The sequence below is a fragment of the Panthera onca genome, chromosome X, assembly GCF_046562875.1.
Source record: "Panthera onca isolate mPanOnc1 chromosome X, mPanOnc1 haplotype 2, whole genome shotgun sequence".
NCBI classification, from domain to species: domain Eukaryota; kingdom Metazoa; phylum Chordata; class Mammalia; order Carnivora; family Felidae; genus Panthera; species Panthera onca.
Genome location: NC_138357.1, coordinates 46,457,764 through 46,483,609, shown reverse-complemented (window position 1 = coordinate 46,483,609; position 25,846 = coordinate 46,457,764). Strand labels below are relative to the sequence as shown.

The following is a 25,846-nucleotide window of genomic DNA, read 5'->3' as shown; positions in this document are numbered from 1 at the left end:
CATTTAGTTGGAGGGTGCAGAGTGATTTCATTGTCTAAATGTATATTTGTAGGGTTTAATATTTTGACATTAGGTAAGATTGTTTAAACTCTTAAAGTATACAATAAATAATAGAGGGAAAAGTTCACATATATTTTTACAGTTTATAAACATGTTCACTTGACACTGTTTTATAAAATTCAAAAAACTTCCACTCTTCACTTGAAAAGTTTATCTGTGTAGGTGTGTTCACACGCTATCGTGTGCAAATTTCTTTTTAGCTCACTCAGGCTGGACTTGCCCTCTCAGGGCATAGAGACTTGGGAAAGAATTGCTGAAAGAAGGTGGGAAATTCCAGGGAGTTCTGGCTGATGCCCCAGAGCCCAGGCCCTCTTCTCCTCCTTTCCCTTTATGGTGCCCCTGATCCAAGACTTTCAGAGCTACGATTCTAGAGCTGACCACCAGAGGGCATTTGTCTACACTGACTATATTTTTATTTATTTATTTATTTATTTGTTGTTGCTGTTGCTTCATTTTCTTAAAATTTATTTTTATTTTTTAATTTAAATTCAAGTTAGTTAACATACACTACAGTCTTGGCTTCAGGAGTAGAACTCAGTGATACATCCCTTACATATGACATCCAGTGCTCATCCCAAAAGGGCCCTCCTTAATGCCCATCACCCATATAACCCATCACCCACACCCGCCCCCCTCCAGCAACCCTTAGTTTGTTCCTATGTATATAAGAGTCACTTATGGTTTGCTTCCTTCTCTGTTTTTATCTTCTTTTTCTTTCCTTCCCCATATTCATCTATTGAGTTTCTCAGATTCCCATTATGAATGAAATCATATGATATCTGTCTTTCTCTGACTGACTTATTTTGCTTCACATAATATCCTCTAGTTCCATCCACGTTGTTGCAACTGGCAAGATTTCAATCTTTTTCATAGCCGAGTAGTATTCCATTGAATATACATACCACATCTTCTCTATCCATTCATCAGACGATGGACATTTGGGCTCTTTTCATAATTTGGTTATTGTTGATAGCGCTGCTATAAACATTGGGGTGCATGTGCTCCTTCGAATCAACATTTTTGTATCCTGTGAATAAATTCCTAGTAGTGCAATTGGTTGGTCATAGGGTAGTTCCATTTTTAATTTTTTGAGGCATCTCCACACTGTTTTCCAGAGTGGCTGCACCAGTTTGCAGTCCCACCAACACTGCAAAAGAGTTCCCCTTTCTCCACATCCTCGCCAACATCTGTTGTTTCCTGAGTTGTTAATTTTAACCATTCTGACAAGTGTGAGGTGGTGTCTTATTGTGTTTTGATTTGTACTTCCCTGATGATGAGTCATGTTCAGCATCTTTTCATGTGTCTGTTCGCCATCTGGATGTCTTCTGTGGAAAAGTTTCTATTCATGTCTTCTTCTCATTTCTTCACTGGATTATTTGTTTTTTGGGTGTTGACTTCAGTAAGTTCTTTATAGATTTTGGATACTAACTCTTTATCTGATATGTCATTTTCAAATATCTTCTCCCATTCCGTTGGTTGCCTTTTAGTTTTGTTGACTGTTTCCTTTGCTGCACAGAAGCTTTTTATCTTGATGAGGTGCCAATAGTACATCTTTGCTTTTATTTCCCTTGCCTCCGGGGAGACATGTCAAGTAAGAAGTTGCTGCGGCTGAGGTGAAAGAGGTTGCTGCCTGCTTTCTCCTGTAGGATTTTGATGGTTCCAATCTCACATGTAGGTCTTTCATCCATTTTGAATTTACTTTTCTGGATGGTGTAGGAAAGTGGTCCAGTTTCATTCTTCTGTATATCACCATCCAGTTCTCACAGTACCATCTGCTAAAGAGACTGTCTTTTTTCCATTGGATACTTTTTGCTGCTCTGTCAAAGATTAGTTGGCCATATATTTGTGTGTTCATTTCTGGGTTCTCTATAATATTCCATTGATCTATGTGTCTGTTTTTGTGCCAATACCATACTGTCTTCATGATTACAGCTTTGTAATACAGATTAAAGCCTGGAATTGTGATTCCTCCATCTTTGGTTTTCTTTTTCAACATTACTTTAGCTATTCAGAGTCTCTTCTGGATCCAGGCAAATTTTAGGATGGTTTGTTCTAGCTCTGTGAAGAATACTGGTGCTATGTTGATAAGGATTGCATTGAATGTGTGGACCGCTTTGGGTAATATTGACATTTTAACAATGTTTGTTCTTCCAATTCATGAGCATAGAATGTTTTTCCTTTTCTTTGTGTCTTTTTCAATTTCTTTCATAAGCCTTCTATAGTTTTCAATGTACACATCCTTTACGTCTTTGGTTGGGTTTCTTCCTAGGTATTTGATGGGTTTTGGTGCAATTGTAAATGGGTTTGATTCCTTGATATCTCTTTCTGCTGCTTCTTTATTGGTGTATACAAATACGACTGACTTCTGTACTTGATTTTATGTCTGCCGACTTTACTGAATTCATGTATCAGCTCTAGCAGTTTTTTGGTGGAGTTTTTAGGGTTTTCCACGTAGACTATCATGTCATCTGTGAAGAGTAAAAGCTTGACTTCTTCCTTGGCAATTTGGATGCCTTTTATTCCTTTTTGTTGTCTGATTGCTGAGGCTAGGATGTCAAGTACTATGTGAAACAGCAGTGGTGCGAATGGATATCCTTGTCGTGTTCCTGATCTTAGGGGGAAAGCTCTCAGTTTTCCCCATTGAGGATGATATTAGCTGTGGACCTTTAATAAATGGCTTTTATGATGTTAAGGTATGTTCCTTCTATCCCTAATTTCTTGAGGGTTTTTATTAAGAAACGATGCTGTATTTTGTCAAATGCTTATTCTGCGTCTATTGAAGGGATCATATGGTTCTTATCCTTTCTTTTATTAACATGGTGTAGCACGTTGGTTGATTTGTGAATATTGAACCAGCCCTTGTAGCCCAGGAATGATTCTAACTTGATCATGCTGAATAATTAATGTACGGTTGAATTCAATTTCCTAGTATCTTGTTGAGAATTTTTGCATCCAGGTTCATCTCAGATATTGACCTGTATTCTCCTTTTTAGTGGGGTCTTTGTCTGGTGTTGGAATCATGGTAATGCTGGTTTCATAGAATTAGTTTGGAAGCTTGCTTTCTTTCTTTATTTCCTTCTTTCCTTCTTTCTTTCTTCTTTCTTTTCTTTTCTTTTCTTTTCTTTTCTTTTCTGTAACAGTTTGAGAAGAATAGGTATTAACTCTGCTTTAAATGTCTGGTAGAATTTCCCTGGGAAACCTTCTGGCCTAGGACTCTTATTTGTTGGGAGATTTTTGAGAACTGATTCAGTTTCTTTGCTGGTTTTGGGCCTGTTCAAATTTTCTATTTCTTCCCATTTGAGTTTTGGTAGTAGATGAGTTTCTAGGAATCTGTCCATTTCTTTAAGATTGTCCAGTTTGTTGGACAATACTTTTCATAGTATTCTCTTATGATCGATTGTATTTCTGTGGTGTTGGTTGTGATCTCTCCTTGTTCATTCGTGATTTTATCTATTTGGGTCCTCTTTTCTTTTTGAGAAGTCTGGCTAGATGTTTATCAATTTTGTTTATTCCTCCAAAAAAATCAGCTCTTAGTTTCATCGATCTGTTCTGTTGTTTTTGTTCTTATTTTTTATTCTGTCTTTATTTCTGCTCTAATCTTTATTATTACCCTTCTTATGCTGGCTTTGGGCTTTATTTCCTGCTACTTCCCTAGCTCCTTTAGGTGTAAGGTTAGGTTGTGTATTTGGGAACTTTCTTGCTTCCTGAGATAGGCCTGAATTGCAATGCAATTTCCTTTTAGAACTGTCTTCACTGCATCCTAAAGAGTTTGAACTGTTATGTTTTCATTTTCATTTGCTTCCATGTATTTTTTAATTTCTTCTTTAATTTCATGTTTAACCCATTAATTTTTTAGTAAGATGTTCTTTAACCTCCATGTATTTGGGGATTTTCCAAATTTTTTCTTGTGGTTGATTTCAAGTTTTATAGTGTTGTGATCTGAAAAAATGCATGCTGTGATCTCCTTCTTTTTGTACCTGTTGAGGGCTGTTCTGTGACCCAATATGTGATCTATTCTGGAGAATTTTCCATGTGCACTTGAGAAGAATGTTTATTCTGATGCTTTAGGATGAAAAGTTCTGAATATATCTGTTAAGTCCATCTGGTCCAATGTGTCTTTCAGAGCCATTCTTTCCTTGTTGATTTTCTGCTTAGATGATTTGCCCATTGCTGTAAGTGGAGTATTAAAGTCTGCTACAATTATGGTATTATTATCAATGAGTTTGTGATTATTATGTTTGTGATTAATTTGATTTATGTTTGTGTATTTCCAAACTGGAGGCATGAATGTTTCCAATTGTTAGATCTTCTTGACAGAGATACCCTTTAATTATGATTTAATGCTCTTCCTCATCTCTTGTTACATTATTTGTTTTATTTTATTTTCAAAAAAAAATAATGTTTATTTATTCTTGAGAAAGAGAGAGAGAGAGAGAGAGAGACAGAGAGAGAGAGAGAATGAGCAGGGGAGGGGCAGCGAGAGAGGGACACAGAATCCAAAGCAGGCTTTGGGGCTCGAACTCACAAGCTATGAGATCATGATCTCAGCTGAAGTCAGACGTTTAACCGACTGAGCCACCCAGGTGCCCCTCAGTCTTTGTTTTAAAATCTAGTTTGTCTGATATAAGTATGGATATTCCAGCTTTCTTTTGACATTCATTAGCATAATAGATAGCTCTCCATTCCTTCACTTTCAATCTGTAGGTGTCCTCAGGTCTAAAATGAGTCTCTTGTGGGCAGCATATAGATGGCTCTTGTTTTTTTTTTTTTTTTTTTTTTTTTTTTTTTTTTTTTGTTCGTTTTTTTCTTTTCTCCACTCTGATACCCTATTTCTTTTGATTGGAGCATTTAGTCCATTTACATTCAGAGTGATTATTGAAAGATAAGAATTTAGTGCCATTGTGTTATCTATAGATCTCATGCTTGTAATGATATTCTCTCCTCCTTTGTAGTCTTTGCAGCTTTCCACTCACAGAGCTCCCCGTAGGATGTCTTTCATGGGTGGTTTAGTGGTCACAAATTCCTTTAGGTTTTGTTCGTCTAGGAAAGTCTTTATCTTTCCTTCTATTCTAAATGACCGCCTAGCTGGGTAAAGGATTCTTGGCTGCATATTTGTCCTGTTCAGCACATGGAATATTTCCTGCCACTCCCTTCTGGACTGCAAGTTTCAGTGGAGAGGTCTGCTATTACCCTTATGTGTTCTACCCTTGTAGGTTAAGGCCTGTTGTCCCTAGCTGCTTTCAGAATTCTCTCTTTATCTTTGTATTTTGCCAGTTTTGTTATGATATGTTGTGGTGTTGAGCTATTTTTGTTGATTTTGAAGGGAGTTCTCTGTGCCTCTTTGACTTGGGTGCCTGTGTCCTTCCCCAGATTAAGGAAGTTCCCAGCTATAATTTGTTCAAATAAACCTTCTGTACCTCTTTCTTGCTCTTTTTCTTATGGGACTCCTGTGATATGAATATGGTTTTCTTTCCTGGAGTCTTAGTTCTCTAATTCTCCCCTTGTGATCTAGTAATTTCCTTTCCATCTTTTTTTTTAAACACTTCACTATTTATCATAATTTTATCTTCTATTTCACCTATTCTCTCCTCTGCTTCTTCAGTCCTCACTGTCACCATATGTAGTTTATTTTGCATTTCAATTATACTATTTTTTAATTCATACTGACTAGTTCTTAGGTCTTTTATCTCTGAAGCAAGGGTTTCTCTGGTGTCTTCTATACTTTTCTCAAGCCCATAAGATGTTAGTCTTATGACTGTTATTCTAAATTATATATATATATATATATATATATATATATATATATATATATATATTGTTTATATCTGTTTTGATCAATTCTCTGGCTGTGATTTTTTCTTGAACATTCTTTTTGGGAGAATCCCTCCATTTGTCATTTTGGCTAAGTTTCTGCCTTTTTCGGGCTTTAAAACTTGTTATGTGTCTTGCACCTGAGGATGCTACTATATTATAAAGGGGTCATATCCTGTCCAGGGCATGGCACTTCAGGAAGTGTTTTCGGTGTATGTTGTGTGCACTCTGTTGCATTTTGGCTGCTCTATTCCACTTGTCTGTCCTCTGCAGACCTCCTCTTTTCTTGTAGGGGTGAAGTGTTTGGACCTTTAACTAGGTGTGCTTTGTTTGTTGAAGTGATATTAAACAAACAAACAAAAAATTAAAAAAAATGGGGGAAGCCTGATCCCATAAAAAGAGAAAAAAAAAGAGGAAGAAAAAAACGCAGAGAATCAAAAACTTATAAAGCTAATTCCAGAGAAAGGGAAAGGAAAATAAAGAAGAAGAAAGAGAAAAGATGAAAAAAAAAACCAGAATAAAAATGCCTGATGAAATATGTACATATATATATTTGACCAAAAACAAATCAGAAACTATGAGCCTGGTTCCAAAAGAAAAAAAGAAGAGGGAGGAAAGAAAAACAAACAAAAAAGAGCTCTCTGTTGGTGCCTAGGGCTGTTGGCTGTGCTGGTCTGGGAGACAGCCTGGCTGTATTGGGTCAGTCTTGCTCTAGTAAATAAGCTGTTGTCAGGTATGGAGGGGAAGGGTTTGTTATCAGTGTCTCCCACCTCCACTGGACACAGCTGTGCTACTCTCTGAAGTCCAACTGTGTTGTTGTGGAGGAAAATGGTGACATCCCAATCTCCTCCCTTGACTGGGTGTCTCAAACCACGCAGCCTTTTCAGGCAGCCCTCACAGAATAAAGAGGGCACTCAGCTTGCCCTGCTCTATAGTTCTCCTGTGCCTTCTTGGCGCTTGGCTGGGATTCAAAACCCAGTGTCTTAAAGGACCCAGCTCAGTGTGGCTCCTCTCCCCTGCTATGGATTAGCGCCTCTCCATCCTGCTGATAAAAGGCCTTTGGCCCCTGTAAGGTCCTTTTGTCCTTGGAGAGGCAATAAACCCTCTTCCCAATGTACTCCAGTAAGGGGACTATTCTCTCCCAGTGTGTCCCTGAGATCGCTACACCACAATATGCACTCTGGGGCTGGCTCCCTCTACCCCAGGAGCATGGCTCCTGGCTCCGCCCATGAGAAAGTCACATACTTAGGAAACCTCTGAGGTTTGGCTCCAAAGGCTGTTTGTAAACCAAACCAAACCAAACAAAACAAAACCAAACCAAACAAAACCAACCAAACAAACAAACAAAAAACCCCAAAAAACTGGCACTCTCCGTATTTCCCATTCCCTAGTCCGTGGTCCAGAGAGGTTTTCCTCTTGTGCTAACTAGATGCTGCACTTTCACAACCCCTCTCTCTTTCCCCTTTGTCCCTCCACAGAAAGGGTTCCCTCCCTTCCATGGTTGTGCCATTTTGTCTCCCCCAATTCACATACATGCACCTTGATCCGGCCAAACAGTCTTCCTTGAACAGTGGAGATCCTTCTGCCACTCTGCAGATCAATTTTCTGGGTGTCCCAAGTGATCTGACCTCAATATGGCTGTGTTTGAGGGATGAGGAAAATCTCCGTCCCCCCACTTCTCTGCCATTTTTAAAGGGAAAAACTACATTTTTAAAAGGAAAAACCAATCTTTTTTTCCTGTTCTCATCATAGTGACCCACCAAATGTTTGCTGTTTCCTTTACACCCTCCAGCTGTTTTGTGTGTAACCTCTTTGGAATGTGCTGGAGTTATTTCCTGCCACGTGACTATTTCGAAATGTTCCTGTTACTTTACACTTATTTCAGAAAACCTCATATACAGTTGTCCCTTGAACAATGTGGAAGTTAGGGGCTCTGACCCCCTTCCCCCCTAGAGTTGAAAATCTATGTATAACTTTTACTTCCCCCAAAACTTAACTGCTAATAGCCTACTGCTGACTGGAAGCCTTACTGATAATATAACTAGTCGATCAACACGTATTTTGTATATGTATTATATACTTTATTTAAAAAAATATTTATGGGGCGCCTGGGTATCTCAGTCGGTTGAGCGTCTGGCTTCGGCTCAGGTCATGATCTCACAGTTCGTGAGTTCGAGCCTCGCATCGGGCTCTGTGCTGACAGCTCAGAGCCTGGAGCCTGCTTTGGATTCTGTGTGTCTCTCTCTCTGCCCCTTTCCCACTCATGCTCTGTCTCTGTCTCTCAAAAAATCAATAAGTGTTAAAAAATATTTAAAAAAATGTGTATTATTTTCAGAGAGAGAGAGAGAGACAGACAGAGCACTGGGGAGGGGAAGGAGAGAGAGAGGGAGAGAATCGCAAGTAGGCTCTGTGCTGTCAGCACAGAGCTCAACACAAGGCTTGATCCCATGAACTGTGAAATCATGACCTGAGCTAAAATCAACTGTCAGACACTTAATTGACTGAGCTACTCAGGTGCCCCTATAAACTGTATTCTTATAAGAAAGTAAGATGGAGAAAAGAAAATGTTATGAAGAAAATCGTAAAGAAGAGAAAATACATTTACAGGACTGAAGCGTAAAAAAGAAATATTCTTATAAATGGACCTGTGCAGTTGAACCCTGTGTTCAAGGGTCAACTGTATTGCAGAAAGAGTTAGTTGCAGCTATGCATGGCAGCGTCATCGTATCTCATGGAGCTCAGTTCCGGTCTCGATTTCTCTGTAGTATCTGAATGGCCCCAGAGAAACTCCTGTAGCTAAAACTCAGCAACCTCAGCAAAGGCAAGGAGCTGGTGACTATGTGGTCAGAATCCCCTTTTGAGGAAAAATGAAGGAACATCATGTTATACAGTAGGCCATAGAATCTCCTATATTTGCAAAGTACTTGGGTCTTAGGCTTCCTGGACTCTGGTTGGCCTCCTGTGTAAGAGTGGTGCAGTTGGAAATAGCTCCTGGGGCATTAGGCTGGTCACAAAACTCAGGAGGAAGTAAGAACTGGAAGGTGTGTGTGTGTGTGTGTGTGTGTGTGTGTGTGTGCGCATGTGTGTGTTTCTGGCTGCCAGCGATCTCTTCCTTATGCCCCTGGGGAAGGGTTTTCCTATCAGGACTCCATCTTGTTTGTGTGGCCCTGACAAAGTGGTTTGGGGTCTGCTCTTGCCTTCCTCAGCAGCCCTCCTGGATCTTCTCCAAACCTCCAGCCTCAGACCCTCATAAGTGCCCTGTGAATACATTGGTGATGGGTCACTGCCTGCAGGTCACTCCATGGGTGGGTTGGTCAGTGCTGGTCCTCAGTCTCAGGACCACACAGGCCAGGAGGGTTCTGGTCCCCCTCTCCAACTCCATCCAACAGGAACCCAGTAATCCCCCTTTAGATGGGAGGTGGCAAGTGCCCAGGCTGAGTGTTTTCCTTTCTTCTGAGGACATGACCCCAATGGGCCATGATACACCTATCCTAGTTCTACATGGAAAACCTCTCCTCGTATGGCTATGGTTATGACTGAGGTGAAATCTTACCCTCGGTGTATTCATCATGTTTTCTATTAACTATATTTTCTGATGGTTTGATACCACAAGAGCCTGTGGACCTGGTGAGGAACTGGGTCTCCTAGGGTGAGCTAATTCCTTGAGCTAGCAGTCAACTTGCCTATGAACATGATTTTGATATGTAAACCAGCAAATCCAGAGCCCACACCCCCAGCCACCTCCTTTATCAAACTCTCACACCCCAGTCCAATATTCTCCTTTCCCTAAATCACCCCAAGTCCAGACACTGGACAACTAGGGGCTACCCTTATCACTCAGAGCCCACCAAAATTATTCCAACTTTTCAATCCAAAGTTTTACTCAGCATACTGATCTTGCTTCTCCCGTTCGTTTCCATAAAACCAGAATAAAGACTCTGGTTCATGTTTTCCCCTCATTCTCTCTGCCACCTGACAGCTCCACCAGGAGTTTCCTCGTGTGACCCTGAGTGTTATTGTATGTCCCCTCCTCTTGGGACCTGTAGGTAATAAACTCTTCTTTCAAGGACATTGGCTCCATGTCTGCCGTCTCACTGTACCTGATTACAGCATATCTCAGGTATATTTTAAGACATCTAGTTGAGGGTAAAGGCCAGAGTCATGTGCTCCTCTTAGGTCCAGGGTTTGGTATGTGGAGAGGGTCTTTTGGAGCCAGGGGGTTGTTGGAGATTAATGTTCTTGCGATTGATGTAAAGGTAGGAGAGCGGCAGAGAACCCAACATTACCCTTGAATCTTCACACCAACCACTCAGGCTAGATTGCATTATGCTCTTGGAAGTTTCCCAAGGCTTCCTTTATGGCCCAGCATGTGACTTATTCTGCCATGTTTCATGTCAGTTAAGTAAATAAATTGGTTAATAACATTTAAAAAAAATATACAGAATGCTTCACAAATTTGAGTGTCATCCTTGTTCAGGGGCCATGCTAATCTTCTCTGTATCGTTTCAATTTTATTATATGTGCTGCTGAAGCAAGCACTTGTTACTAACATTGTTTAAATCTAATTCATCTAACTGAATTTTTGTTTCCCTGTTTTCGCTATCACTCAGTGAGATGTGTTAAAATTTCCAGTTGTGATAGTGGATTTGTCCATTTTTCCATTTACTTCTGTCAGTTTTAGGTGTTAATATACTGTACCCAATTCCAATGTGTGGGTTTCCCCCCACACATATTCAAGCAAGTCTCCTACACAAGCTGGGTGTCCTATAAGGTAACTCAATTCTGACACCATCTGCCTGGAGATGGCATCAGATTCCACAGGTTAAGGGCTCAGTCCCACAAGACTGCCCTCTACTTTAGATGCTAATCTCGAGTCCAAGTTGTTACCTGTGCTTCTGACACTCTGGCTATAAGTCAGAGATTCCCACAACCCCTTCCTTGGGTTCGATTAATTAGCTAGAGTGGCTTACAGAACTCGGGAAACTTGTTTATTCACTACATCACTGGTTTATTACAAAGGATATTAAAGAATAGGAATCGACAGCCAGATGAAGGGATACATGGGGTGAGGCCCCAAACGCAGAGGCTTCTGTCCCCGTGAGGTTTGGGGCACGACACAGTGGCACATGGAGGCATTCCGGTTTACCAACCTGGAATCTCTGAACCTGGTCCTTTGGGGTGTTTCATGGAGGCTTAATTACATGGTCAGGATTAAATTATTGGCCATCGGTGATTGGACTCAGTCTCCAGCCCCTTGTCTTCCCTAGAGGTCAGGGAAGTAGGACTGAAAGTTCTAACCCTCTAATCTCTTGGTGGGTTCTTCTGGCAACCAACCCCCAACCTTAGGTGTTTTCCAAAAGTCATCTCACTAACATAAAAAAGACAGATTTATCATTTTCAACATAGAATATTCCAAGAATTTTCGGAGCTTTGTAGCAGGAGGGACAAAAAGACCAATTAAGATGGGTATAGTAGCATACCCAGTTAAGATGGGTATACTAGATTTCTGTTGGTTAATGTTTAAGTTGACATTTCCCCTAATTTTCTGTATCAATAAACTTTACATGTGTCTCTTTTAAGGTGCATTTGACGGAATTTTTATCTAGCCCGATGTTTGCCTTTCGATCTGGAATATTTCATCTGCCTACATGTAATGGCATTAACATACATAATTTGGCTTAAACATGTCATCCTAATATTTGCTTTATATTTATTTTTATTACATTTATTTCTGCTCTAATTTCCTTTTCCTTTCCTTTCTTTTGAGATAATCAATAAGGCCTAGGTTTGGTTTTCCTCATACCCCTGTAGGCTTGACAAACACAGAGCTTTGTGAATCTGTGACTTGATGTCTTTGGTCACTTTTTAAACTTCCCAACTATCATTTATTTAAATATATCTTCTGTACTGTTGCCTTTCCTTTTTATCTGGGACCAATTGAACATATGTTGTTATTATTTTCTACGACACCTTCAACTCTTGTCCTTTCTCTTTCAGGATCCTCCATCATTTTGTCTCACCAGGCTTAATGCTGGGTATTTCTTCAGACTAATTGTTTGTTTATAGAATTCTCCATCCAGGTGGGTAACTTGCCTTTGACTCTTGAAACATAGCACCACACAGTGAGGGTAGATTCTGTTATTGCTTTAGAGTTCAGGTTGGAGTAGGGGGGTTATAGACAGTAATTAACTTGTGCCAGGTCACCCAGCCTGGAAATGTCAGAGCAGGAACTAAGATCTCAGAATGGACCGTCTGCCCGACCCTTCTTTGTGTGCTTGTTCTCTCCCGGGCTGAGGATGCTCCCTACCTCTCATCTTCCAGGAAGCAGATCCACAGTGGAGGTTTCCAAACTTTAAGCATGTTGTTGTTATATTTCTTTTTAGATGAAAAAAGTCAACGATATTTCTTCATTACCCATAAAAGTTATCACAGGACTTTTCTCTGTTATTCAGGCCATTGATGTGTTTTCTACCTTGATTTGGTTTTAATTTTGTTGTTTTTATACCGTTCTTCCTGATTTCAGAGTATGTTGATAGACATAATTCCTTTCAAAGAGGACCTAGATACCTGGGTGTTTCCCAAGGAAGTATGAAAGCTGATATAAACATGGCATTTCTGGCATTCATCTTCATGAATCCATGAACAAGAGGGAGAAGCAGCAATGAATGATACTTATGTACAACCCCAAATAAGATAGTGTTAAAAATAAATTCAAGTGAGTAAATTTTAAAGATATTATTGGATTTATTCAACAATCCATGAATTAGGCAGCATGCCATCTAGCAAATGGAAAGAAGTTCCTAAGAGCTGGTCAAAATGGAAGACCTTTATAGGCAGAAAGCAACAGGACAAGGAAATTACTAACAAATAGTGGATTGTTTCAGACAAGGTGACCTTCCTTTTGGGGGATGGCAGGGGCCTATTAAGCAGATTACCTCACTAGTACTGACCAGGAGATGCCAGACTAACTAGTTAAGATTACATTCCTGAGAGAGGCTGAGACTGCAATTAGGTTAGGTATTAAGTAAATAAGGTGACCTGTATTAGGTGTAATCACCTGAAATTAGGTGACACACGCTTATAGCATTAGTGACTCCATTTGGGGCCTGTTGTCTCTTCTTTAACAATGTTAAGTGATCAGTCATCATGGTTGACCTGTACTAGCCAGTGGAATACATAACCCTGTAGTTAACTATATCTTTTTTTTCCCTACAACATGACAGAGTGTAGGCATTAATTAATGGTTGAGCAATCTTAATGGTAGTCTGGTAGTCTTGGTATCCGAGGGGCAAAAGTGTAGAAATCTTTTTTAGAACTCATGGATTTCTTCTTTCTCTCCACTTCCCCACAGCATCCACTAGGCCAACGAACTGTACCATGGGAGGGGCCAGTGGCATTATTAAAATTTTGTCCATGCTAATGTGGACATATGGAAAGAAAGAATTACTCTATGGAGATAAATGAAGGTGAATGGGCAAGATGGAACCATAAGAGTGGGTTCGAGATCACAGTTCTGGCAAGACGTATGGAATGTGCAGGAGAGACAGGTCAGGGCAGCTGTGATGGTCTTGTGTAGAGGTGCTAGATTATTTTGCTGGGAACAGGTGAGATTTGTAATGTGTCCCTTTCTTTCTTTCTTTCTTTCTTTCTTTCTTTCTTTCTTTCTTCTAGGAGTTATCTGCCTCGGTCACCTAAGGGTAGGTTCAGAGAAATGATGTAAAGGGATAAGAGTAGAGGATGGCTAAAAGCAAAGGTGAAAACTGCACCCAAGGTGATGGAGCAACTTTCCACTGGATGTCTCAGTTTGGCTCAAGATGAGTGCGGGAGATGGAGGTCGAGTCTCTGGAGACTTTATCTGAGAGGCAAGCAGGGTCTTCACGAGATAGAATCTCCTGGAAATGTATAAAAGGAAGATCACGTCTAATATCTTAAGTGTTTATTTGGAAGGAGAGGTTTGAATGGAGAGAAAGGGCATTTAATAAATCCCTATTTGGGGGAGCACCTGGGTGGCTAATGTCAGTTGAGTGTCCAACTTTGGCTCAGGTCATGGTTTCACAGTTCACGAGTTCAAACCCTACATCGGGCTTACTGCTGTCAGCACAGAGCCGGCTTTGGATCCTCTGTCCCCCTCTCTCTGCCCCTGCTCCACTTGAGCATGCTTTCTCTCTCTCTAAAAAAATAAATAAAACAATAAAAATAAAGAAATCCATATTTGGTACAAAATATGAAATTATGTCAATGATCCTTTTTTTAGCACTTTCTTTTCAAGCTCAGTAGGTGGTTGGAAAAGGATCTGTTCTCTAGTCTTAATTCCATGTTGCCACTCTTCTCTCCTATCCTCTCTTTTACCCCTTACATGCCCTATGGAAGAAAGTATGACAATACATGGCTACTGATTTCAATCCTGAGCCATTGCAGTGTACCCTTCACCCCTTTTGATGTATAAGAGAATGGTGAAGCCAGAGGAGTGGGCACAGGGAAGGGGGAGAGCTGGTTCTCCAACACTTTTTCTGTTGCTTCTGCCACCTGTAGTTCCACTATGTGAAAACACAGGCCTAGAACTTTGTCCAGGATGCTGACACTGCCTCTGCATTGAAGGGTGTCAGCTCTAAGATGTGTAACGAGGAGAACCAGAAGGTTTGTGTCAAGGACATTACCTGTACCTAGTCCTGGGGAAGGAGGACAGGCCAGGGGTTAGCTGTCTTCTTTAGAATGAGAGTTCCTAGTGCTTACCCCACCCCTCCTTTCTGTAGATATCTCTTTGTCAGTCATTCTGCTGTATCCTACTCTGTGTGGTATGAGTTGGAGCCAGAAGAAATAGAACATCTAAAGGTAATGCAGACTCAAGGCCCATTGTGTGTTCACACCCAGACCTACGTCTTCTTCCTCCAGCCCCCGATTTCCCTATCCCCACCAGAGCCTCACAGTGGCTGTCTCCATCTCTTTCTGCAGCTGACCATGAACAAACACTATGATGTCTCCCAGCAAATTCTTGACCTCCAGAGGCTCTGCTTTGACCCAGGTACAGTTGACAGCAGTAATGCTAGGGCAGGGATCTGCCTGGGAGGGATACTTAAAGGATGACAATGTGGGGAGGGGTTGGTACTGACCCTGGAACCCTCTCAGCCTTCCTATTGCCTCTTCTCAGATTGTTGAAGACTTGGTGGGCCATGATATTGATATAATCCTGAATTGAAGAAAATGCATGGCTGCCACCCTGAAGATCATTGAAAAGAGTTCCCCCTGATGTGAGGCCTTATGCCCAGTGCTGTTTTTATGGTAGAGGATGGTACGAATGGTGTGGAGGGAAGACTTGTTTCTGAGGCCCTAGATAGTAACTGTGACTCTAACTCCTTCTCACAAAAAGCTGTTGTCCTTGAACTCGAGCAACAACAAACTGTACAGGCTGGATGGCCTGTCTGACATTATACAGATGGTCCCCACAGTCAAGATCCTGAAGCTCTCCAAGAATGAGGTGGGAAGAGGGAGGCAGATCAAAGTTGGGGTTGACGGTGGGTGGTAGTGTATATCAGTGATGACAGGAGGCAGGAGAAGGTACCTGTGTGGAAAAGTGGGGGCTGGAGGTGCAGGGGCCCACATGTCTCTCTTTCCCTGGGACTCGTTTCCAGCTTCCTCCCCATATTTCTCAGCAGACGTCAGCCTGAGAGTTGGACAAAGTGAGGGAGCTGTGGCTAGAAGAGAATCTGTGACACCTTTCCTGGGGACCTCTGCCCCTGGGAGCATGAGCTACCTGACAGTGCCCATCTGCAGGAGGCAGCAGCTATGAGGAGGACCATGTGCCCTGCCTTCTCTACTCTCTCTGTCTTTCACCTGTGCTTAGAGGTCTCCTTTCCTTCCTGTGACCTGCTTACCTGTTTCCCTGGTCTGGGGTCTGTTTCTTACCTTTCTGCACTTAGCTTTCCCTAACATACTGCTATGTTCTGACTGTTTGTGTCCCCCACCTCACCGCATTCATTTGTTGAAATCCTGACACCCAAAGATGACAGTATCAAGAGGTGGTTTTTTGGGAGGTGCTGAGGTCATGAGGGTGCAACCTTCCTGAATGGAATGAGTACCATTATATAAAAGGCTCCAGAGAGATCCCTAACACCTTGTACCATGTGAGGACACAGCAAAACGATGCCAGGAATGAACCAGGAAGAGGGCCCTCACAAGAAAGCGACCATGCTGGTGACTTGATCTAGACTTTCCAGCCTACAAAGTGGATAGCAAAAAATTACTGTCATTTATCAGATACCAACTTGGCAGTATTTTGTTATAGCAGACTGAGCAGACTAAGACACATGCCTTCCCATGAGTGTGTTCCAGGAAGCAGGGCTCCATCTCCTCTCCAGAACCAGAGTGACCACTTTGGGCCAGGTGCTGGTGCCTTGGACTGAGAAGGGCCCTCAACCCCAGGGCTTCATGCTGAGACAGGCCTTCCTACTCCCTGCTGAGATGGTGCTTCCCTCCCTTGTTCTGAGAGGGACCCTCTTTTCCTTGAACCAAATGTGTCCCCTCCTCCAATTCCAGGATGCCATGGTGGCTTTTCCTGCCCATGCTGAGGGCTGAGGTCCTAGGGGGCTGCCATCATGACATCCGTTCCTCTGACCCAATGCCAGGAGCTGGGCCCTCCTTGAGACAAACCAGGGTTCCCTGAGTCAGGGGGCCAGAAGTGGGAGACTGCCAGGGAGCAGAGGACTTCCTGAGGCAGGAATGGAAGTCAGAGAGCAGAGGTGTTTGAGGAGACAGATGGAGAGGCTTCTCAGAGGCACTGTTCCCTCCCCACCCCCACACATGTCACATCATCCAAACCGGTCCTTCAGAGGATCCATGGGTAGCCCGACAACGAATATAATCCCTCAGGCAAGGAACCGACTGAGACAGACACAGGTGCACTGGGGCCATCAGGAGGGAAGGCGGTGATCATAAGAGGGGACCGCAGACCCTCAGCTTCATGCTGACCTGGGACTTGACCCTCTACTCCTTCTGCGGATGGTCGCCTGCCCCTGTGGCTGCCTCGTTCCCCATGCCCAGCTCAGACTGAGTTCACACAGGTGACAAACCTTCAACCAGCACCCATCCAGTGGGCCCCCAGCCCAACACCTGCATGTTTTTCATTCCTACCTTGGGTGCCAGGGTGTTAGGGAAACAGGCTGTGGGGTTTGATGGCCCTCACCCTAAATCCTTACCTTTCAAACCTGGGCCTATTACCTAACCTCTCATTTTCCTCATTTGCAGAAGGGACCCAATAATATCCATCTCTTGGGCAGCTGTGAAAATGGAATCAAATGAACTTGTGAAGTGGCTGTCACAGAGTCTGCACATAGTAACACTCCTGTCACTGAGGGCAGATCGCTCCTATTGTTGCTCTCCCAATTCCTGACACCTCGATTCCCAGGAACTTTTGTCCCCTTCAGCATGAGTATCATGTAAGATCCTGACTGGGGAATGCTGTGTGAGTGTGTCAAGCATGTGCAACTCTAAGGGGGTATTGTTGTTTGTTGTTGAAGTGGAAAGAAATTCTCAGGGTTCTGTTCATAACCTATTTTCCCTCTCCCCCCACCAAGTGTCATTGACATATAAGTGACATTCAACCACATTCACTTATTGTACCTTGTATCTGTACCTTCACCCAGACTTTCACTGCCACCCCTGTCAGCAATTCCAGGTGAGTGCTGTGTTTTGGGTGGCACTCCCAGCCCAGCCTTGGTTCAGGGGTGTGGGAATGTGGTTGTGTAGCCCTTGGGATTTTCTCAATATTGCAGAAAGCCAACAGGTAGATCCAAGGAGTCTAGCCTAGTGGTAAGGGCATGGGTTCTGGAATCAGAATATGGGTTTTCTTCCAGACCCCAACACCCACTAGCTGTGCGACCTTGGTCAAGTCATAGGACCCCTCTGTGACCCAGTGTCTTCCTCTGAAAATGAGGATTATACAGTCCTCTCCTTGGGCTGTTTTACAGACTAAATGAGAGTATAAAACCATCTCTGAGGTGCGGTTAAGCCTCCTAATCTAGCGAAACTGGTAGATAATCTCTCCAAAGGTGGTCTCTGTGGCAGGGGTAGAGGTATCAGCCAAGCAATCTGGGGGGGGGGGGAGCAGGCACAGTAGGGGTATGGAAGGAATGTAGTTGCTGAGTGGCAGTGGAAGCAAGGCCGTTGTTGAGGGAGTGGGGCTGCCTATGTGTCCAGCTGTCCCAGGGCTCATGTTCGCCCAGTGTATGCATCGTGAATGATAACTCTGCTTGTGAGGGACGTCAGCCCTAAGGAGACCCAGAATACATTCTCTATCCCAGTTCCCACACCTTCCTGAAGCTTCTTGACCACCTACTCTCAGGAGCAGCAGGAATGATGCCCTTTTTCACCACCCAGTCTGGGATGAACCTCCAGTGGTCTAAGAAGTGAGTGGTCAGGCAGCATGCAGATAGGAGCTGGCAGGAGCCAAGAAGGGAATAATGGGAACTTGCAGGTAATTGTTTTGCTTGGTTATTTCACTCATTGTCACCCTGAACATTCCTGTCTCCATACACACTAAATTACCTAGTTGTTTTGAACAGGTTTACATTACTGTTATGAATTCTGTGGGCCTCATTCCTTTATTAACAGATGTTTTGGTTTAAGGAGTTTTCCCAGTACACACTGACACAGGGCTCATTCTACTGCATATGTTGCAGTAAATGTGGAGCCATATTTTCCTTGCATAGATTGGGAAATGGCAGCCCTAATGGATGTCATCTGACTTTTCTCTACCCCAGGGGACTTTGTGACAACCACTGGGACCACACTGGTTCTCACTTGGCCCAAGGTGAGGTCCAGGTATTCAGGCCAAGTGAGTGGAGACTGGGTGACCTGGGGATGAGACTCAGGGCTCATGGCTCTGCTGATCTCCCACCTTCCTCCCTTTACTTCCTCCAGGCCAAGCACACGATTCCAGAGGAGGCCCTCACCCAGGCTGATTCAGGATGCTGAGAATACAGCCCTGACAAGAAACTCTTGGATGTGGTCATCTTTTTTGTGTTTCTCCTCCAGTCTAAGTATAACCCTGTGAAGGAGCAGGAGGCCTGCTTGGGGTTGGGAAGCCAACAGTTAACTGACACTAATCCACCCAAAGGACTAGTTGTTCTGCATATTTGTCTCACTCAGAATTCCTGATTCTTTTGATAATAAAGAATGATGTTGCCTATTATGTCAAATCCCTGCAAAATCCATTTTGAGGCAGGCATTTTTGTACTACAGGCAAAGGTAAAGTCAGAGAGGGTCAGAGACTCCTTGAGAACAGCGGGGTAGGGTCTCAAATCCTGGACCCCCTAAATCCCAGGCTGTGTGTGTGCTCCCCAGGGCCACGCAGCTGTCGAGGTGGGGAATGTTACCCTGGTAAACCTGGAGATGGTGTTCTGTGCCCATAGCATATGACTAAAATGTTTTTATACAGAGAACAGTATAACTGCTTAGCCATACAAATGAACTTAGATACCTTTTGCGGGGCGGGAGGGAAATGGCATTAAAGAGTACATGAAAACCTGGGAACTACAAATTACCCATATACATGGATGACATAGGATAAATGTCCTTGATATCAAAAGAAATCAGTAAAGAGATCATAAATTGATATTAACCTAGAATTGTTATTAAAAGCAATAGGAGTGTCCAACCAATCTATGAAAAGCTATACAACCACAATAACTATAAAAATGTAACTGCAAACATTAGATGAGATACTAAATGAGAAAAGAAAGCTGAAGATAGTTATTTTCAGGAAAATACACACACACACACACACACACACACACACACAGAGAGAGAAAGAGAGAGAGAGAGAGGAGTCTATCTCGATAGGTTGTGTATAGGAAATGTATAAAGTCATTACTTATAAAAGTCAGATCAGGTATACACATGTGGAGATGACCTATCTCTGAGAGGTAGGCATTTCCGTCTTTACCTCAGAGTCCCCTCCACTCCTTTGCTGGTGTGCAGGGAAACTTTCAGAGACTGCAGGGTTTGAAACTCATTTGTATGGGGAAAATTCTTCAGGGTTAGTTCTGGGAGGTTCTACAGGTAGACCTTCCTTGATAACCCAGGAGAAAAGGGAAAAGAGATGGGTTTAGATGGAGGGTGAATGTTGGTGGCCCTTGAAGGGGGAGGGAGTTGATGAGGACTTAGCCCTTTAGCCCCATAGCTCCAGGGCAGCCCTCAGGTTGTGGCTGTCTTCAGTTGAAAACCAAGAGTGCTCTTGGGTCAGAACCTTCCCAGGGTCATGAGAGGATGGGCACAGGAAATGGTACTCAAAGAGCCTTGTGCTTCTCTACTTCACTTTTATTCTCTGTCTTGACTTTTTGTATTCCCCACCCTCAGATGAGTTCATCTGTAACTTTGTACTGTCTGGCAGTTAATCCCCACTTCTATCATTCACACTTTGGCTGGGTGGTAGGAATAATTAAAGCAAGTATACTAACAACAATAATAAAAGATACCAACAATTATAGCACATATAGTAGATAAATTACTTGGTCAAGATCATGGAAGTACTGGTTCCCAGCATCAAATCCAGGTCTTTCTGACCCAAAAGCCCCTGCCCTAACCCCTGTGTATACATTGTTCTTCTGTGTTAAGCTGGAGGCCAGCACAGGGGAGGGAAGTCACCCAAGGTCTTGTGGTCAGTGATGGGTCTGGCAACTGGGACACATGCTTGATGACTCCCATCTTCTATAGTTGACCTGTTACTATTATTATTTCTTCCATATTATTTCTTCTTCCTGAGGGCTCAGTAAAAAAAAAATGTTTCATCCATGTCAAAGTAGAAGGAAACTAAGGAGACAGGAAAGCATGAAAGGAATAGGAAATGATGAAATGGGACCAAAGTTCACTTCTTGCTGCTACATTTCCAGATAATGTTTCAAATCTTCTACTTTATGGGCAGAGGAGGCAGTGTGGTCCAGAAGTAATATACCTCAAGTCCTGCTACATGCCAGACATTCTTTGAGGTTTTCTCCCTTTCTTCTTACAAGTCTGGAAGTAGGCACCCTTAGTCCCATTTTACAGATGACCAACCTCAGACTTGCAGAGCTGTGTAAATGTTCCAGAATCAAACATCTACTCCTTGCCATCTGCACAGGCCAACCAGAAGTCTCCCCTTTGGGTGATGGATTTTGAAGGCTTAAGGACTGATAGAGGGAAACTCTCCTGATATAGAAACTGGGCGGTGTCACGTCCTCATTTGGCATGAAGATGATGGTGGGGATGAAATCCTGCACCATGAGTCATGAGCCAAGAGGCCTGGGTATGGGGGTCACATAGACCGGCTGATTCTTGGGGTGCTGAATTGGACCCAGGAAGCAGCACAAATGGTTGCCTTTTGGAAAGGGAACCCGAACTATAGGATATTAACATGGACAACTACTATATGAAAGGTGTTTTACAGTTCATCTCATTGAATCCCAACTACTCTATGCGAGACCAATACTTACCAATGATCAGGGAACAGACATTAAAAGTTAAGTAACAAAATCCAAGAAACAGTATTGTAATTAAATTCTTTAATACACAAAGATTAGGTTCTTCCCTGTTTGTCCTATGAGCCATCATTCCACATCTCGGAAGGCATTATTATTCACTTGTTCTTGTTCAAACAGTGCACGGAAATACTTTTAAAATACGAAAACTCATTAAAAATAATCAAATGTTGTCTGCATAGCAAACATTAAAAGGCATGTGAAAAGCTGGGGGAGATCATTTCTAACCTACCTTCAGACACTTGTTTACGTATTCAATGTACAAAATATTCTTAAACAATAGAGATAGATCAATGATATCGAGTGGATGCACATAAGAAGGAACATAAATTCCTAATAATCACGTGAAAACATGCTACTCTAAATAAGTAAATAAATAAAAAATAAACCATATCAAGTGAAACAGGGATATCACAATGTATAAAGCAAAATATGACCCCATTTCTGCAAAAAGTATATATCAACATAGGTGAATAGGTATGAGTGTGATTAAATACATTAGTGCAATACATACAGAGAAAAATTTGGGAAATAGGCACCGCTAAGTTAACAGAGACTATCTTTGTGTTACGGTGGGCAAAAGGTAGGGACAGAAGGGAGCGACATAACAATTTCAGCTTTTAAATATGCATTTTATATGTTTCTCGTATGTGTCAGACAAACAGAAGTATTAATTGGCAATCTGACAAAGTATGGGGATGAAGTTTTGTGAAACAGGCATATCAGCAACTGAGTCACAAGATAATAGTGTAGCTATATGTTTATTTAGCAACTTAGAAACCTGTTCATATCCTGTAGAATGCAAATAGTATGCTAAATAGATGTCTATGATAATTCACTGTGTATGCATTGTTGGGGAGAGAGATATGTTTATTTTATAAATTTTCATTTTTATAGTGTCTGAAATATGGAAACATTGAATAAAATATCAAAAGCATAAAATAATTGCGAGGTGATTACAAATATGATACACATTCATGGCCTTGGAAGCAGATCAAAACAATTTATTTGACAGTTTTCTGTATGCATATGTGTTTGTGTATGTTTCTTTGTTTCAAACTTCTTCACACCAATTATTCATACACTAAGTCATGCAACTTTCTACTTAGTTCACTGAGGGGCTGCATTTCCAGACCAGAGCTTGAGGATCCCAGGATGGGAATGAAAGTCGAAGGATTGGTGCCAGTGTGTAGAAAAGTCTAGAAATCTTGGCCTATGTTATGGTATCTATTCACCTTCCTCCCTCACCACCAATACCACAGCCCTTTCCATCCCCTATCCTTTGCCAATCTCCATAGTTGAGACTTTCACACCTGCATTGCTGACTCCGGTCATCAGGTAGCACTGTTCTCCATTTTCTAAAGCTCCCCTCCCCTGCCACCCTGGATCCTTTTTATAAACAGAAACAAAATGTTTCTTCAAAGCACATTACAGAATGACAAGTACAGTGTGATACAAATTCTTTTTTTTTATAATAAATTACCTCACTTTATTTATTTTTTTCCCAATATATGAAATTTATTGTCAAATTGGTTTCCATACAACACCCAGTGCTCATCCCAAAAGGTGCCCTCCTTAATACCCATCACCCACCCTCCCCTCCCTCCCACCCCCATCAACCCTCAGTTTGTTCTCAGTTTTTAACAATCTCATGCTTTGGCTCTCTCCCACTCTAACCTCTTTTTTTTTTTCCTTCCCCTCCCCCATGGGTTTCTGTTAAGTTTCTCAGGATCCACATAAGAGTGAAACCATATGGTATCTGTCTTTCTCTGTATGGCTTATTTCACTTAGCATCACACTCTCCACAAATTCTTTATGAAAACTTTATATGTGCATAAAAAGACCAAAAGGACACATGCATAGTTTCGCTTCCTGTTTATGCCTACATCTACATCTAATTAATTAATTAACCAATTAATTAATTAATTCTATATTGGGTGTCTACTATGTGCCAGACACTATCAGTCTAAGACTACATTTGCATCGCAACCTTACCTCTCTTCATCTCCAGACCTGCATTGTTGGAAATGCCCACAGGAAGCAGCATGGATGTTAGTGCCCACCCCATAAGGTATGACCTCCATTCCAAGCAAGATCAGCACAAGCTTGACCCCCGAGTCCAAGAAACCAGCATCCAAATGGGAAATTATAGGGTTGAGTGGGAGAGGTTGTAACTTGACAAAAGCTGCCACCTTACAACTCACACATCTGTACTCTTGCATAGGACTAGCAGACTATTACCTTCTCCTGATTAAACCTCACTCATAGAGAGTAAAGGATGAGTTGGAGGTTTTACTTCCCCTTTAGTCCTTTGCTCTGTTAGAATGGTACATTTTGGAATTGGCTTTATGTCTGTCATATCCCTAGGAGGGTGGTTCCACCCATTTAGTCATCTGACAGGTCGATCTGAGGTGACATGGAGTTTCTGCTTCATGTAAGACCTTCTCTGTCAGTTATGGGGGTCTGGATCCATATCCACGGAACACAGAAAATAATAGATACCAAGTTCTCAAAGACAAGCACAGGACAAAGATTCTGGTCTGAACATCTAACTCTCCTGATTTAGTAAAATGGTTTTTACAGATTTCTCACATGATGGTTCCTCAGAGTTCCTCTTACACCTGACACTCATGTGACTCTTTTCCATCTCCTCTCCCTCCTGTCCACAAAGGCACACACACAGTGAAATTCCTCTATAAGCTAGCAGTGAAGAAAACTTTTTAAAATATGATTTCAAATCCAGAAGCAATAAGAGAAAACAGTGATACACTTGATTTCATTAAAAATTGCACAGAAAAAAAAAAAAGTTAGAGAGGGAGGGAGCCAAACCATAAGAGACTCTTAATAACTGAGAATAGGGGAGAAGGTGGTGGCATAGGAGGATACTGGGCTCACCACGTCCTGCTGATCACTTAGATTCCACCCACATCTGCCTAAATAACCCAGAAAACTGCCAGAAGACTAGCAGAAAGGACTCTCCAGAGCCAAGCGTACACAAGAGGCCCACGGAAGAGGGTAGGAAGGGCAGAGAGGTGGTATGCGTTACACAGACTGGTGGGAGGGAGCCAGGCAGTGGAGGGGCAGCCCGCCAGGCAAGGCAGAGCCCCCAAAGTCTGGCTTGCAAAAGTGGAGGGGCCGGACTCTGAGTTCTGACGGCCAGCAGGACTTAACATCTGGAATGTTAAAAGTCAACAGCTCTGCTCGGAGAGCGGGAGGGCGAGAGGAAACTGGGAGGGAGAGGTTTTGAGCCCCAAAAGACAGAGCTCAGCTGGGCGGGGAACAAAGGCATTGGCCAGCACCATCTCCCTCTCTTATCCCCCAGCTGATATCCCAAAGGGAACCAGTTCCTGTCACTGAACTTGCTTGCACCATGAAAACACCCAACACTATGCCTCTGTGGATCCCTCCCTCTGACGGGTCTGCCTCCATCCTGGTGCTGAAGGGCCCCTCCCACAGGGGACCACTGATGGCAAAGTGAGCTAAGCCTGTCCCTCATGCCCCTGTGCACCTTTCGGATCCACCCCGGCTAATACGCCAGATTGCACCAAAGCAGCACCACAAGCCTGGCAGTGTGCAAGTAGCCCAGATGGGGCCACATCACTACACAGTAATTCCTGCCCCTAGGAGAGGGGAAGTGAAGGTACACATCAGTCTGTGGCCCCAGCAGTGGGCTGGGGACAGACATCTGGTGTGACTGGGGCCACACCCACCAACACAAGTTACTCCAGACAGCACAGGGGAAGTGCCCCGCAGTTCTGAGACACTCCAAGGACTGTCCAAAGTGATGAAACGGAAGAATTCTCCTCAAAAGAAACTCCAGGAAGTAGTGACAGCTAACAAATTGATCAAAAATGATTTAAGCCCTATAACGGACCATGAATTTAGAAAAATAGTCATAAAATTAATCGCTGGGATTGAAATAAGTATATAGGACAGCAGAGGATCTATTACTACAGATATCAAGGGACTAGGAAACAGTCACGAGGAGGTGAAAAATGCTATAAATGAGGTGCAGAATAAAATGGAGACGAGGGGAAGATGGGGGCGTAGGAGGACGCTGAGCTCACAGCGTCCTGCGGATCACTTAGATTCCACCCACACCTGCCTAAATAACCCAGAAAATCACCAGAAGACTAGCAGAATGGATTCTCCGGAGGCAAGCATAGATGAGAGGTCCAAGGAAGAAGGTAGGAAGGGTGGAGAGGCAGTGCACACTACACGGACTGGCGGGAGGGAGCTGAGGGAGATGGGCAGCCTGCCGGCCAAGCAGAGACCCCGAGTCTGGCTTGCAAAAGTGGAGGGGCTGGACAGAGTGTGTTCTGACAGCAAGCGGGACTTAACATCTGGAAGGTTATAAGTTAACAGCTCTGCTCAGAGAACGGGAGGGCTGGAGGACAACGGGAGGGAGAGTTTTTGAGCCCCTGACAACAGAGCACAGCTTGGCGGGGAACAAAGGCACTTGCCAG

The 25,846-nt window shown here is 42.8% G+C and overlaps 1 non-coding gene and 1 pseudogene across 1 annotated transcript; one reads left to right on the top strand and one right to left on the bottom strand.

Annotated features, from left to right (window-relative positions):
• Positions 1 to 10,303: 10,303 nt before the first annotated feature.
• Positions 10,304 to 10,410, bottom strand: LOC145714822 (U6 spliceosomal RNA). The gene has a single exon (XR_014137013.1). It is a non-coding gene; the product is annotated as a U6 spliceosomal RNA (small nuclear RNA).
• A 3,817-nt stretch (positions 10,411 to 14,227) lies between these two features.
• Positions 14,228 to 18,177, top strand: LOC145714178 (nuclear RNA export factor 5-like; annotated as a pseudogene).
• The last annotated feature ends 7,669 nt before the right edge of the window (positions 18,178 to 25,846 follow it).